Source organism: Chenopodium quinoa, unplaced genomic scaffold, assembly GCF_001683475.1.
Source record: "Chenopodium quinoa cultivar QQ74 unplaced genomic scaffold, ASM168347v1, whole genome shotgun sequence".
NCBI classification, from domain to species: Eukaryota; Viridiplantae; Streptophyta; class Magnoliopsida; order Caryophyllales; family Amaranthaceae; genus Chenopodium; species Chenopodium quinoa.
In genome coordinates this window covers 1,608,733-1,623,972 of record NW_018744757.1, presented here as the reverse complement: position 1 = coordinate 1,623,972, position 15,240 = coordinate 1,608,733, and the positions used below count along the sequence as shown (strand labels likewise).

General features: G+C 37.3%; 1 long non-coding RNA gene across 1 annotated transcript; it reads right to left on the bottom strand.

The window, feature by feature from the left end:
• Positions 1-14,627: 14,627 nt before the first annotated feature.
• On the bottom strand, positions 14,628-15,240 carry LOC110703721. The gene is made up of 3 exons (XR_002507745.1): positions 15,226-15,240; positions 14,943-15,048; positions 14,628-14,853 (listed from the first exon to the last, which is right to left on the bottom strand). It is a non-coding gene; the product is annotated as an uncharacterized LOC110703721 (long non-coding RNA).

The window sequence follows — 15,240 nt, the reverse complement described above, 5'->3', positions numbered from 1 at the left end:
CTGGCGAATTCAAAAGAGGTAATAACTGCTAATGCTCGGGCCACCTCCGCTTTAGACAGAGCTCAATTTGAAAATTGCTCAGAATGAGTTATTGCCACTTGATATGAAGCGCCCTTGGATGAGGTCAAGCAGGATGCCGAGAGTGCTAAGCAGCGGGTGAGCTGTTTGGAGCAGCACTTGGCCAACCAGGAGAGGCAGCTCTAAGCCAAGTACAATGCCCAGAACAAGGAGGAGAAGGAGGCCCTTGTCAAATAGATGATGGAAGAAAACGAAGCCATCATGCAGATAGCATGGCAAAAGGCTCAGCCGGGCGTTAACTATGATACTTGGAGAACAAAGTTTGATCAAGATAGAAATGATTTGAATGCCCAGCTCCTTCAGCAGGCTGAGGAAGAGGCGGCCAAGGCCGCTACTGAGGAATCCGGCTCCTCGAGAGTGTCCTCCGAGAATGAGTAGAATGAGGATGAGGATGAAGAGAATGAGGAGAAGCCGACGGGTGGAAACAAGGAGGCGGCTGCCAACAATGAGAACCTCTCTCCTGCTATTTAAGCTTTTAGGTATCTGTTTCTGCGGCCAAATGGCCAAGTATTTGCTTTCTAGGCCTGTGTGTCGAGTAATCTTTTTATTTTATCGAGCGAGGGGTCGGGTTAATCAACAATCTTCCGGCAATGCCGGCTAACTCTAGCAGTCGCCCGTTTTGGGTGGCTGCCTTTTTATTGAAGCATCCGGTCTTTAGCCGGTTTTATTCATTTTGATGTTTGTGCTTTATAAATTTCAATTTTTTATGCATAAAATTTTTGGCTAAGTATTTTAACTTCTATAGTATGCGAATGTTCTTGCCCTTGGACGGATGTGGGTTGGTTTCGGTTGAGTGGATTGATTGACTTAGAAATTTTTGATACTTTAAAGAGTATGAATGGTTTCTAAGTCAATAAATCACTATGGTGATTGCCCTAAACCAAGCGACAAACGGCCATGTAAAGCAGACATTTTCTTGAATGCATCCGGCCAAAGGCCTTGTGAAATATAGAAAAGCGGCTAAGTTTTTTGACTTAGCATTTTTATTGAAAAAGGGATTGTCCGCTTGCCTTGCCGCAGAGCAAAAACAGGCGAAAAGCTAGCCTCTAAAATGGAACAGTAGCCGTTTTCTGCCTATGCTAGGATAGTTGGAAAACTCAACGCTTTCTAGATTTCAAATCAGATTGAATCAAACGACTTCGAGCGCTACTTTAGCACATTCGGTAGGATCGCTTGTTGTATTTGTAGAGCAATGTGCCACCCCAATGGGAGATGCTTCTCCTCGACGAATACGCCCGAATGGACGTCGCCAGTTGTCTGAATCAGCTTGGAGCAGACAATCGTACTAATGTTGGAGTAGACGATAGTTTAAATAGTGTTCATCCGGCCATTGGCCTCTTTTAATGAATAAATAGCCACTAATTCATACTTAGCTTTAAAATTTTATAAAAGGTAAATAGCAGTTAAGTTATTGATTTAGCTTAAGATGTTAATTAGTTTTTGGGAGACTGCTTTGGTGCAGTCGGGTCCTTTCTTAAAGATCTTGGGTTTGTGCTGTTGGGGTAGACGATCCCTTAACAATTTTAAGTTTTTAAATCGTACTAGGCCGTCTGCACATTCTGCAAGCGATAGCTCATAAAATCTCAACGTTGTCCGTCTGCACATTGTGCAGCCGATGTTCAAGCATCGCCATTAATTATAAAATGGTCTGTCTGCTCATTGTGCAGCCGGGACTATAAAAGATAAGTAGGATTTGCTGGCACATCATGCAGGCGACATCCTTCATTGTTGTGAGCATGATCCTTCTGCACTTCGTGCTGTCGGTACTCAAAATAAAGTAAATTAAGACAAGTATGAAATCAAGGCAAAATTTCATTTAACATGTCAAAGACTTTACAAAATTTCAGAATTAATACTTCTTTAAGTTATCTACATTCTAGGTTCTAGGTAGCTTCTTGCTGTCTGGTGTTTCCAGGCGGTAGGTGTCGCCTCTTACATCTTCATAAATTCTGTAGGGACCTTCCCAATTTGGGGTTAGCTTCCCTTGCTCATTCGCCCTACTAAAGTCCTCAATTTTTAAGGGCGCTTGTGTACTCTTTAGTTGTAGGCCCGAGTAATTCTCAGGTGGTAGATCTCATAGCGCATGGCGGCATTTCCCCCGCGCTCTGAGAGTGAGTCCAATGCCAGGCGCATGGCCTCCCAATTTGCCTCTTCATCATATAGCATAATCCGAAGAGTCAGCTCCTAATGTTCAATGGGCAAGACAATTTCTGCCCCATACACCATGAGAAATTGGGTTTCTCCGGTTGCCCCTTTTGTTGTTGTCCTGATGGTCCATAGGACGTGTGATAATTCATCATCGTACCCCCATAGGCCACTAATTCTTTTTATTTTCTTTTTTATGCCGTCAGATATTACCTTGTTGAAGGCTTTGACTTGGCTATTTGCTTGGGGTCGTCCGACAGATGCGAAATACCAACAACAGCTGTTCCTCGAGCTCTAGAACCAGCATCACTTCTTTGGCCAACAACAACAATAAGTCTGTGGGCAATAACAGAGCCACCAGTAGGTATTTGGCCAGCAACAGAGCAACCAGTTCTGTGGGCAACAATAGAGCCGCCAGTAGCAGGTCTGTGGTGCACTAACTGCCCTAGTAGCTATGTTTATGCCTCCCAGCCAACGCATTCCTAGGGCTTATGGTAACATTGACCAACGTATTTTTGCATCCCAACGTCGAATATGGTGTATTTCGTTTAAAAGAGTTTATGAATTTAAGCCATTTTTACCTTTGTTTCGCATGGTTATTGTTTTCATGTTGGTTTTACTTTTTTAATTTGCAGGGAAGTACAAGTGATGATCAAGGACCCCATAACAATGGTCAAGCCCCCCCCCCCCCCTAATAAAAATAAAAATTATTCATTAGTGGGAGGGATTCAAATGTCGAACATAGCCATACTACAATATTTTACGAATAATTTTAGCAGATGAACAAAACAATGTATTTAATTGCAGTTTTACATACATTGTAAAATTTATGTTTGTTATTTTCATTTAACGAGTCAACAATTAAATGGCAACATTTATGCGACCATGATCATATACGATTAAATTAGTATTTATTGAAAGGAATGGTGTCCTTCGAACAAGTGTATTATTCTGATAGCGGGTTCAGAATTATTAGAAAGCTAATACATTCAGTAAGGTCAAGTGATCGGAATGCCTAGGTGGAGGCCGCTTCCGATCAGTAATATTAAGATAATTAATATTACAGCTTAATCTTGACTTAACCCTTCGGGTCACACCCAAGCAAAATATACGAACCGACTCGACAAATTAATTCGGAAGAAATTCATTCGTAGCCCGAGTATTAAATATTTAGAAGTCAGAAATTCGAGCTTGGAGCGTCGAAACCGAGCGTCGGAGAATCTCAAATGTCGAGCCAAAATTTAGGATTTGGCGAGACGGGAAAATGCTTTAAGTAACAAGGAAAGCGTGCCCAATAGGAGCGTGCCACGTGGCAACACACATGGGAAAACGCCATGTGGCAGCACACGTGGCAGCACGCATGGCAGCTGCCACGTTGGCAGCGTGCCACGTGGCAGCGCGCCATGGTGGCGGTGCGCCACGGTGGCGTCACAAGTGGCAAGGGGCCGTGGACCCGGGGTGAAGGGTCATGGTCATGGGACAAAATAAAATGGCCCAACCGAACCCAACTTGGGGCTCAAGGTTGGGTGACACATGGTTAGTTCACATTGCATGTGAAATGCCTTGGGGACCAAGTGAGAAAGTGGTCCACTCCTAACCATGTGACACTTGTTACTTGTTCCTTGGTTTATTTAACTAAGGGTTGAATTCACCAATCTTTCCATGTGGGATCTTTTTGCGAAAAGTCCCACATTGAAAGATGAGTGGAATTCACAAAGCATATTTCCTTATAAATAGTCATGGCATGGCTTGAGAATTCGTTGCTTGAGTGGGAGTTAGAAAGAGCATTCCATATTTTGGGAAAAACTCTTAAACTCCATTAACACTTGGGTTTTGGTCAGACCTTGCTAACTCCAAGGTAGCGGACCTAAAAAGTCGTGTTCGTCCTTTGTGGGTGGATACTGTTGGAGGCACGACATTTGCGGTGCTCAAGGCTTTCAAGTAAGAGGCTGTTTTGAGAGGGCGAAGCTCTCTTCAAGGGTATGATTCGTTCTTTCTTTTCTTGTGCTTATTTATTTATGCTTTATGGTTTTATTAATTACGAGCGGTTCCTTAGGTCGGGGTTGTTTCCGCGATGAGTCGGACTCACCAAACCCCAACATTTATAACATTAAATTAGTAGTAATACTTTAATATTATAGTGGAAAGGTTCCACAGAGTGAAATACAAAATACATCAAAATATCAAAGATCATGCTCAAACGGATCAGGTTATCTATAAAAATGATTGTATTGGGTCATAGTTCTTGCATAATTTCCATTGCATCATCTGGCTCATAGTTGGTTTCCTTGTGTAACAATCCACTTTCTTCATCTAATTCTCACATAATCTTCGTTGCATCTTCTAGCTCATATTTCTTAGTACCATCTATAATCTCCGTTGCATCTTCTGGCTCATAGTTCTCAGTGTCATCATTCTTGTATGTTAGTACATAAGAAATAGTAGAAAATAGTTTGAATTCAAACCAGATAAACAAATTATAAAATCTAGCAGCGAACAAGTTAACATATAATGAAACATAATACTATTATATAAATATGTTTATTAAAAATATTCCATTAAACACTAAAAGAGAGAATTACTGATTGTGTGATTAAAAAATATGTTAATTAACAAAATTTTCCCTTAAACTCCACTTCCAACATCAGACCAAATCTAACTCCAACACCTTGTCGCAAGTATTGTGGCTTAAAACCGATTGCGTGCCATAGCATTACAACACCTCCAAGTCCATCATCATCTCCGAAGGTTTGTACTGCATAAGAAGGAGGAAATTATTGCCACAACTGATTGATTAGTGAATCTAGAAAGCGGCTCTATGTGATTATAAGGACTAATGGGTTGAAGTAGTCATCAATTTTCAGGAAATTGTCCATGAAAGACCAACTAATTAAGCCTCTTGCATTCTAGAACACAATGTGGTCTTCGATTTCAAAAGGGTCTCTATTCTCTGCTACCAGTGAACTAAAACTGACCTCCAAGGCAAAATACCTTGTCTTTGTTTTTCTCTATTCAAGTGATTGTACTTTGATGTATAGTTCATAAACCTTGGTGTCCACAACCATTATGTCCAGTGTATCTGTAGATGATCCAATGAACAGGTAGGCGGGCGCATGAGGTCACCTGTAGCAAAGAATCAAGTCTGGTCAAACTATGAGCTTTGGATCAATCAAGGGAAGTAATAATCTAGGAACCAGGGTATGCTCCACACTTTGAGCAAAGCAACATCTAAAAAAGCGACAAGTTTTCCCATATAATCACCTAGTTCTCCATGTGTGGTACATGGGAAGGTGTGACGACTGATGAATGGAATTTATGCCACTCTTTTATCCATTTTCTTTAGAGATTCTACCCTCATTTGCGCTGGTTTGAGCCTTTTCTAAGCATTCTACCTTAGTTTTGATTTCTTTTATCCCTTCTCGTGTTTTCTTTCCTTTTCCCCTTCTTGTTTGGTTTTCTTAGTGTTTCTTCGTTGTTTTGTAGGTTATTGGCCCTTTTGGATGAACCTATGGATGCATGTCGAGCTATGGAAGGGAAATGAGATGTTCAAGGAGGGTGTAATGGCCATGCAGGAGCCATAGGCGCAGAGCCAAGGGCCGCGGGCGCAGAGCTTTATGTTGAAAAATGACCAGGAACTCGAAGATCTTGTGTTGCACCCTAGAAGAGGTCTCTCCTCCTTGACCCGTGGGCGCAGAACCTGGAGCCGCGGGCGCGACATATCGAGGATGCCTTTTTCCCCTGATTCCAAACAGCGGCCTCTCCTCAGCAGGGAGGCCTCTCTTACTCTCAGCCGCGGGCGTGGGTTGCTAGGTTAAGCAGCTCCGTACCCAGATTGGAGATGGCGCTGCTGCTTGCTAGAGGGCTTTCCTTGGTGTTTTATTTTTGTCTTTTGTGATGCATATAAATATCCCCTTATTCAAGTTTATAATTATCTTTTATCTTATCAACATTTATCCCTAATCTTAGAGAGAGAAAGTGGATTATTACTCAAGATTCCTTTATTATATTCAACTTTGGTCAAGTTTTAATCTTCAATCAAGAAACACTTCAAGCTTTCATCTTTCATTAATCCTCTTTTTAGTAATCTCTAATCCTTTCTTTTAGCGTTATTTGTTTTCCCTTTTGTTGCTTATTTTCATTAATCTTATTAGTTCATATAGTTATTATTATTTTCATTGTTCTTAATCATGTTTTGTTTTATGTTTGTTGAGTTTATTTCTAGCTTTGATATGATGTTTAATCCTCCTTCTCTAGGCTAATTTCTTAGCTAGGGGAAGGGGGTGGAAAATATATATGTGTTGATATTGGATGAATGATGATGGTTGGATTGAACTCATGCCATAAATTGATGAAAGACATGATTTTTGATAGCTTGAGATTATTGTGGCACTTTATTTGATGTTTTCTAGTTTAAATGCATGAAAGTGATTTAAACTAGATTAAGATCTTCTCTATTTTAATGATTGCATGAGAATGAGTTATTAAAGTAGAGTTTATTGGATCGTGCTTATTTATTCCCTTGATTTGATTGTAACTAATAGGATGCATGAGAATGATCCTAATTGGTATAGACCTTTTTCATTTATTTGCCTAGACTATTGCATGAGAATGAATTGTTTAGGTAGAATCTTGTGTTCTTTGGCATGTTCATCATGATAACCATTATTGTTCCCCACTTTCTAATCATGTTTGACACCCCCGTACCCCTAGCGTCGTTCTCTCTTGATTTTAATCATCATTATCTTTGCTTATTTGTAGTTTTAGTGCTCTTTATTCAAAAACCAACAAAAACATTCCCCTTTTTGCTCTTGCATTAGTGATATTGATGTTGGACGAGTGAGCTTCCCTAGTGGTTTGACCCTTTACATGCCCCTATACTTGTATTAGGGTAGTTTAGGAATATAAATGATTAATTTGATTAGGGTAGTAGTTTAACGACCTATCTAGCCCCGATCAACGACCTTATCATCATAAGCCCTCATGAACTTGGCCCTCGTACCAAACCACCTTATTAAATCCTTAGCTTCCCTCTTTGCCAAGATTTCATCACAAACAAATGTATCTAGAATGGCGTCATCCAACATCGCAACTGTTTCGTCAATGTAGCACTTACACTTTGTGTAGTTGAACTCTAGTTTATTTGGCTGGATTGTTTGAAAGTAGCATCAGTTTTTTCAGGTGTAATTTGAGCGACACAAATTTGTTGTTGCTATTAATTTTTCGGGCGAAAACACGGTGGGTAATGGACATGGGCCTCCTCCTTATTATATCCATTTTTACTTTTCACAATGTGGAAGAGATTAATTTACAGTGTGGTGGGGGAAGGTTAGAGTGTATTTAATCTTTTGCTAACTATATACTTACTGTAGAGTGTTTGAAGATAGGAGACTAGGAGAGCATAAGTGGTTAACGTTTAGTATAATATATATAATAAATATTGGATAATATATACGATTGTTTATGTAGAAGAATTAGTTGGTATGTATGACAACTACGTTAAATTATATTTTGGTGATATTACTGTGGGTAGATAGAACTCTAGAAACAAGAAATTCGATGTGTACTTGCAAACTTATGGGCGGGAATTTTCCCTCCATTATTTTTTTGAGTTTATATTGTATAATAGAAAAACAAATTTTAAGGGACAAGGAGTATAACCCCATTAACAACCAATTTAGATTAGTGTTATATGGGTTAAACTCTCAGAATTAAACTTTTAGGTAAGTTTTAGAAATTGGTTTGGTTATTAATTAGGTTAAATCGGTTATTAAATTAGTCATCAATGGATTATACTTAGGGAGAGGAAAGGTAGGCATTTATAAATGCATAACATTGTTAGCGAGGTGGGTAAGTAAATGGATTTTCACTAGTAGAATAAAAGACAATGGCAACGGTTCAAACCCCATATATGCCACCGGTTTGAACTGGTGAATATGTGGGGGGGGGGGGGAGAGGGTGCCAATTCCTCCCACATTTGCCACTGGTTCATAACTAGTGGGATAAACATATTTTGGCACCGGTTAACCGGTGCCATTAACATTTTTGGCCACCGGTTAACCGGTGCCAAATGAAAATTCCCGCGCAATTTTTTTTTTGTGGTAGTCAATTTTTGGCACCGGTTAACCGGTGCTATTTTACTATATTTATTTTATTTTATTTTATTCCCTATTTTCTTGCAATAATATAAAAAAACCCCTGTAATTCCAGCAATAAGAACCTATTTTTCAACCCTAATTCCAGCAATAATATTAACAAAAATAATTAATAATAATATTATTATCATAATTACCAATATTAATAATATTATTAATAATTATAATAAGATATAAACAATTTTAAAAACAATAATTCATATATAGATGTAAATATTCCCAAATGCGATAAAATAAATCAAAAGTGTTGTATATAGACACACACACACTCACACACACACACACACAAATGATACTAAGTAATTAATGAATAATAATATAGTTAAAAAGTTAACGAAACATAAATTCACAATAGCTTGATGAGGTAAGTCCTAAAAGTTGATGAAATGCTTTTTTGATATGATTTAAAGCCTTAGACATCTAAAGTAGATAACATTGGCATGTTATGAGAAATAAATAGTTCATTGGATAAGAAAGGTAGAAAATGGGCTCAATAGAAGTCATATAGGCCATATTAGGGCCATTTTTTTGTTAATATGTTCTTTTGATGTGATTTAAAAACCTTATACACCTAAAACTAGATAATATCGACATGTTATGAGAAAGAAATAGTTTATTTGATAAGAAATGTAGGAAATGGGCAAAGTAGAAGTCATATAGGCCATATTTGGGCCATTTTGAGTAAAATGCGTCTTAAACCGTAATGAAATGCTCTTTTAATTAGATTTTAAGACTTAGACACCTAAAACGAGGTAACATTGACATGTTTTAGAAATAAATAGGTCATTTGATAAGAAAGGTAGAAAATGGGCTAAAAAGAAGTCATATAAGCCATATATGGGCCATTTTTTGTTTATATGCTCTTTTGATGTGATTTCTAACCTTATACACCTAAAACTAGATAATATTTACATGTTATGAGAAAGAAATAGATCATTTGATAAGAAATTTAGAAAATGGGCAAAATAGAAGTCATGCATGTAGGCCATATTGGGGCAATTTTTGGTAAAATGTTCTTTTGTTCAATTTTAAGCCTTAGACACCTAAAACTAGGTAACATTGAATTGGTATGGGAAAGAAATAATTCATTTGATAAGAAATGTAGAAAATGGGCTATAAACGAGTCATATAAGCCACATTTGGGCCATTTTTTTTTTGTTAATATGCTCTTTTGATGTGATTTCTAACCTTATACAACTAAAACTAGACAATATTCATCACATGTTATGAGAAAGAAATGGATCATTTGATAAGAAATTTAGTAAATTGGCTAAATAGAAGTCATGCATGTAAGCTATATTGGGGTAATTTTTGATTAAATGCTTTTTCGATTCAATTTTAAGCCTTAGACACCTAAAACTAGGAAACATTCACATATTATGAGATAGAAATAGTTCATTTGATAAGAAATGTAGGAAATGGGCAACGTAGAAGTCACATAGGCCATATTTGGGTCATTTTGAGTAAGATGCGTCTTAAAACTTATTAAAATGCTCTATTGATGTGGTTTCAAGCCTTAGACACCTGATAATAGCCATAATTGACATGTTATAAGCAAGAAATAGTTCATTTGATAAGAAATGTAGAAAATGGGCACAGTAGAAGTCATACAGGCCATATTTGATAAAATACATATTGTTTAGCCTATGTAATTAATTCTAACATAATTTTTCTGTATTTGAAGTTTTGCAAGGTACAAAAGGATGGTCCATTGACCATCAAGGAACTTAATGAAGTTCAAGACATGTTGGTATCTTTTATCACCTTTAATCAGGTTATTCAACTTTTCCTACGGGTAAACCTAAAATACGACATTAAAACGTCTACGCATATGAAAAAATGCCAATTTAATTACAAGAATATTTTTCAAGAATCTTTTAAATCTCACCCACTCATCTTAATTAAATACTTATCACTCAAATAGATAAATAACCAAAAATCCATCATGGTGGAGTCGCCAAATTGTAGGCGTTGTTTGAAGTGCGCCTACGTTAAGCATATGTGAATATGCTTGACACTCTTAGGAAGTAGGAATTGACATGTACGATTAGGGACAATGACTAGGAACGAGTAAAGTAGGGAGCCGCCAACAAGTTTTAAAGAAACATGTAAATCATTCACGAATCATTTAAGGCAACCACGATAAAGGGACAACGAAAGACAACAACGATTGATTCGTGAGGGTTACACCCCATTCATAATATATGAGATTACTAACGAAAGGAAGATCAGGGATGATGGTCGAAGTGAGTCATGGATTCACATTCTCCCATATTGTCCTCTACTCGATTCTTATAGTGAAAAGTGATTCCTGCAATCTCAAAGGCATACAAACAAAATATTCAATTCGCCCCAAATCAAATATTAGTGTTCACTTTAATTAATAACAAAATTAAAAAGGAACCTAAATCGGTTGTCCAAATTTTCTTATTAGGCGTAATATTCAATGACATATTCCCTTTAAACATGCAATATGGTGATCAATAAATATAATAAAAATTAACAATAATATTGGAAGCAATTTAATAATAATCCAAGAATTAATGTATTATAAACATAATAACAATCGTTAGAAAATTAAAAAAATAAAAGGAACATGATTCCATATTTTAATTTTGTTTGCTTGCAACTACGAAATAATAAACGCGTTAGTAACTTCCAGGAAATTAATAAAACAATAGATAAAATTAAATTAAAAAAAAGTTGATTTGGGGCCAAACCCTCAAACAGTTCTACCATTCATGCCTTGGTTTAAGGATGGAACCTCGGGTAACGTATGGACTCCTTTGAGTGCTTAAGGGAAGTATTGTGAGAGAATACGGTAGGTTAGTGATTAGGCTAGAGCATAGAAGAGAGAATAGAAAATTATTTGATGCCTCGAACTGTAGAAATGAGGCTTGTATTTATAGAGGAAATTAATAGAAGGATGCACGAAACCTTAGAGCCGAAGATAAACCCTAATTTACTGTGAGCACCGTGTCACAGTATAATATACCATGGTGCGGCACAGAGTTTTGCCCTAAATATGGCTAAAATAATAAAGCGCGTGAAGAGTTGTACGCGGAGAGTATGTAGAAAAATCCTGTGACACGGAAAAGGACACCATGGCACGGTATAACACACCATGACATCGTGTACAATTTTCCAAACACTCGTCAGGTTCATAAGCACGTAAGAATTGAACGCGGAAAAGAAATGGGAAAGCACCGTGATACGGTGAAAATTACCGTGTCATGGCACCAGGTACCGTGTTACGTCAGATTTTTCCGCGACGCAGCGTTATAGCTGCTGCGTAGTAATTCTAGTTTTTAAAACGTTTTTAATACTATGACAACTTTTGATCCGTAACTTGCAATAAGGCATATAATACATCGTTGGAAAGTTTATCAAGTCTACTTTCCAACCCAATTAGAATCAGGTAAAAATCTTTTCTATATTTTAAAATATGGATGTTTTAGTTAAAGGGTGTCAGTTTTGGGCCGAGTTTAGTGTTTGACTCATATCTTCTTTGTTTTAAATCGGAATTGGGCTTATGATTTATTGTTGGAATGATTTTTTGAAAGAACTATCCGAGCAAATAATTACTGGATCAAAACTTCATAGCCACAAAATAATATTAGCTCGTTTATATGACGTGGACACAAAAAGAGGCAAACAAGTTATGGTGATGGGAAATAGGCAAAAAATTAGGTTGGTTTATGAAATATGGATTAAGAACTCCAAAGATTAGATTCTCAACCCAACCAATAATGGCGGTGAAAGGTTGTTTATCATCAGGTTTTGTTTCCGGGAGATATTTTAGGTGTCTACAACATCAAAAGGCTTAAAGATGTTTGACGAAAACAAGACACCTACTAAGTCAGCAGCTCAGATCCAAAAGGATCTACTAGAACAAATGAATATCCAGCTAAAGTGATAGGGTATGCCCAGACTGAATTTTTCAATTTTGTGAAGTTTTGTCATAAAATAGTATTTGACTGGCTGAATCCCCAGTTTTCAATTTCAGAGTGCCACTAGTGGAAAACTGCCCATCCGTAACGGGCAGCGGCCGTTACAGATGGCCTTTATTATTCCTAACAAGCTCTGTCCGTTATGAATAATAAGTTATTCGTAACGGGCACCTGAAAAGCTCGTTTCGAATAACCCGTTATTCGTAACAGGATTTTCAGGTGCTCATTACGATTAACGGGTTATTCGTAACGGGTTTTTCAGGTGCCCGTTGCGAATAACGGGGTTACTTGTAACGGGCAGGTTCTGCCCGTTACGAATATTGTGAGATCAAATAAAAAAAATCCAGCACATGTTGGACAGCTTGCGCAATTATTTTATATATATATATTGATAATTGACGAGTAATATACAATCAAAATAAAAAATCAGGCATCATACTTCTCGCAACATACTACCCATAAGAGTCCCAGATCGTGTATTGTTGGAGTTTAGGTTAGACATGTTACACTGAAGATCTACAAATTTTGCATAGGGATAACAATGGTACCCTAACGAGCAACAGAGTACTATTGTAACCATCTTTCACTCAAAAGCCGCATAGCAACCCCCTGCGAGAATTTCCTTGCAAATAGAAAGCAAGGAGCAGCTGTAGAATTAGTTCGGCACCACTCTGCTCTGAACTCGGTCTCATATACATGGTTGATATCAAATACAGCCAGCAGGGCATCATTAATTTGGCAGTACTATAAAATAAATCGCAACGAACTTCAGAAATTGCAAATTCAAAAATTTACATCAAAGATTACAACTTGCAAAATTCAGAAATTGACTTTTCTATATCTGCCTAGACAACCTCACTATAAAAATAATGAGCACATAAGAATAAAAGCAAAATGTACTACTACTCTCGTAGAGCAAAACATAAAAGTATCAATGCGCTCTGCATTCATGAACAATCTACTGTACAAAATTCAATGGTTTACAACTGAACTCACTTACCACACTTAATATTCGACCTTGAGACCGAGATTTTTTCGCTTCATGAGCAGCAACTCGAAAAAACTAGAAAAGGTCTGTCTGACCTTATGATAAGCTTATAGACAACCCTCAAAATGCAGTGATTGCAGAATTAACTTCACTTGTAAAATCCTTTCGTACCTTTAGAAAAAGAAAACAACAGGTAAATTTAACTTTTAAATAACATCCTTAAGGCTAAATGAAATTTCAAACCCACTCCACCCATAAGAAAAAGAGAATGCAAGAGGTATGGAAAAACTGGTATTTGATCTATCAAATTTGCATAAGTTAACCCCAAGTTGAAGAAGAACAAAAGCAATCCCAAAGCATGCATTACTATTATATCATAGATAGAAGTTATAGTTTATTATCATTAACTCTCTCAACTACTACAATATAAACCCAGTTAACCAATCAACCATAGCTGCTAGCCTACTGCCTACAGCTTTAATACGGAAGTGAAACATACAAACATCCCATAGGAAGCTTCTTAATACTCCAACCATTAAGCCATTCTTTATTCGGCAGAGGTTGTCATGAAACCACAACATAAATGAAATGCACATTACTTAAAATCCATCTAGCAATTTGATCAATTTGATGAAATTGAAAAAAATCAACAAAGAAAAAAAAAGAAATACCCCAGGGCAGTTTGTTTTGCACCAGTCAAAGGCAAATTCAGCAACTTCTAAATGCCATCCAATTACTTATTCCCCTTCTAGGTAATAAGGCCCATATGGCCTCAGGTCCGGTTGATCATCAGCCTAAACAATCCATCATATTCAATTATATTAAACAAACAATTCAATCAAATTGACAAACAACATATCAATTCCATCAAACAATTAATCATTCAATTTGAATAGCAAAGACTAAATCAACCAACTTGACGTATAGTAAATCATTGAATTTGAAAAAAGATAAGAGAAAACAAACCAATTATTGCTTTATAACAAATATAAAAAATTGCAGCTTTTTTCCACTAGTGAAGGAAGGAGTGGACGGCCCACTTCAAGTAGAACCCGTTCTTAGACTTCCTGAGTGGTAAACCTTCTCTTAAAGCTGCCATGTTAATTTGGATAACATTGATATCGGCCTTCTCAAGATCCTCAACCTCATCCTTGATGGCCAAAGCAATTTGGTAGCAAGTCTCATGCCTGAATACACAATAACACAAATAAATATATGAGAAATTGAGCCACAATCCAAACCATCTATTTGGAGAAGAGTTTTATGAGAATCTGAGGAAAGAGACCATACCTAGGTTGGTCATTACTGGCGAAAGACCAGTTGAGGATGGTCACAGGCCCTATATGCATACCCTTCATTGGGCGGGAAGTCATGCTCTAAGCAGTGGATGACCAGAAAACAATCACTGGCTTGGGGCGGCTGACATTACCATAGATAATTGGTGGCTTCACACATCGAGATCCATATGATTGTACCAATCCATTCCTGGTGAATGCAAACCAGAAAATTTCTCTCCAAAGTACTTAACCATATCGTTCCTCTACAAAACCAAAAATGCACATGCAGGCAGAAGATGAGAACCTAGCATACAAACTTTTCTATGGATTAACAATTATGCATAAAACTCACCTCAGGCTCTCCGTGAACAAGGACATCAATGTCAAGTTCTTCTTGGAGCTTGACAACCTTGCTGATCTCCTCCTTGATAGCCTTAACATACCCTTCCTCGCAAATCCTATGAAAAGTAATCAAGCAGCACCTTTGTTAGACATGATACGATGAATGAATAAGGAGTGAGTTGAATTTAGCTTCAAATTGCTTCAGATGAACCACTTGTTGGCCTTGATTAAAGTATAGAAAACTTACCATATTAAAAATATACTTCAGTTTGATTAAAGTATGAAAAACTTACCACAACATGGTACCT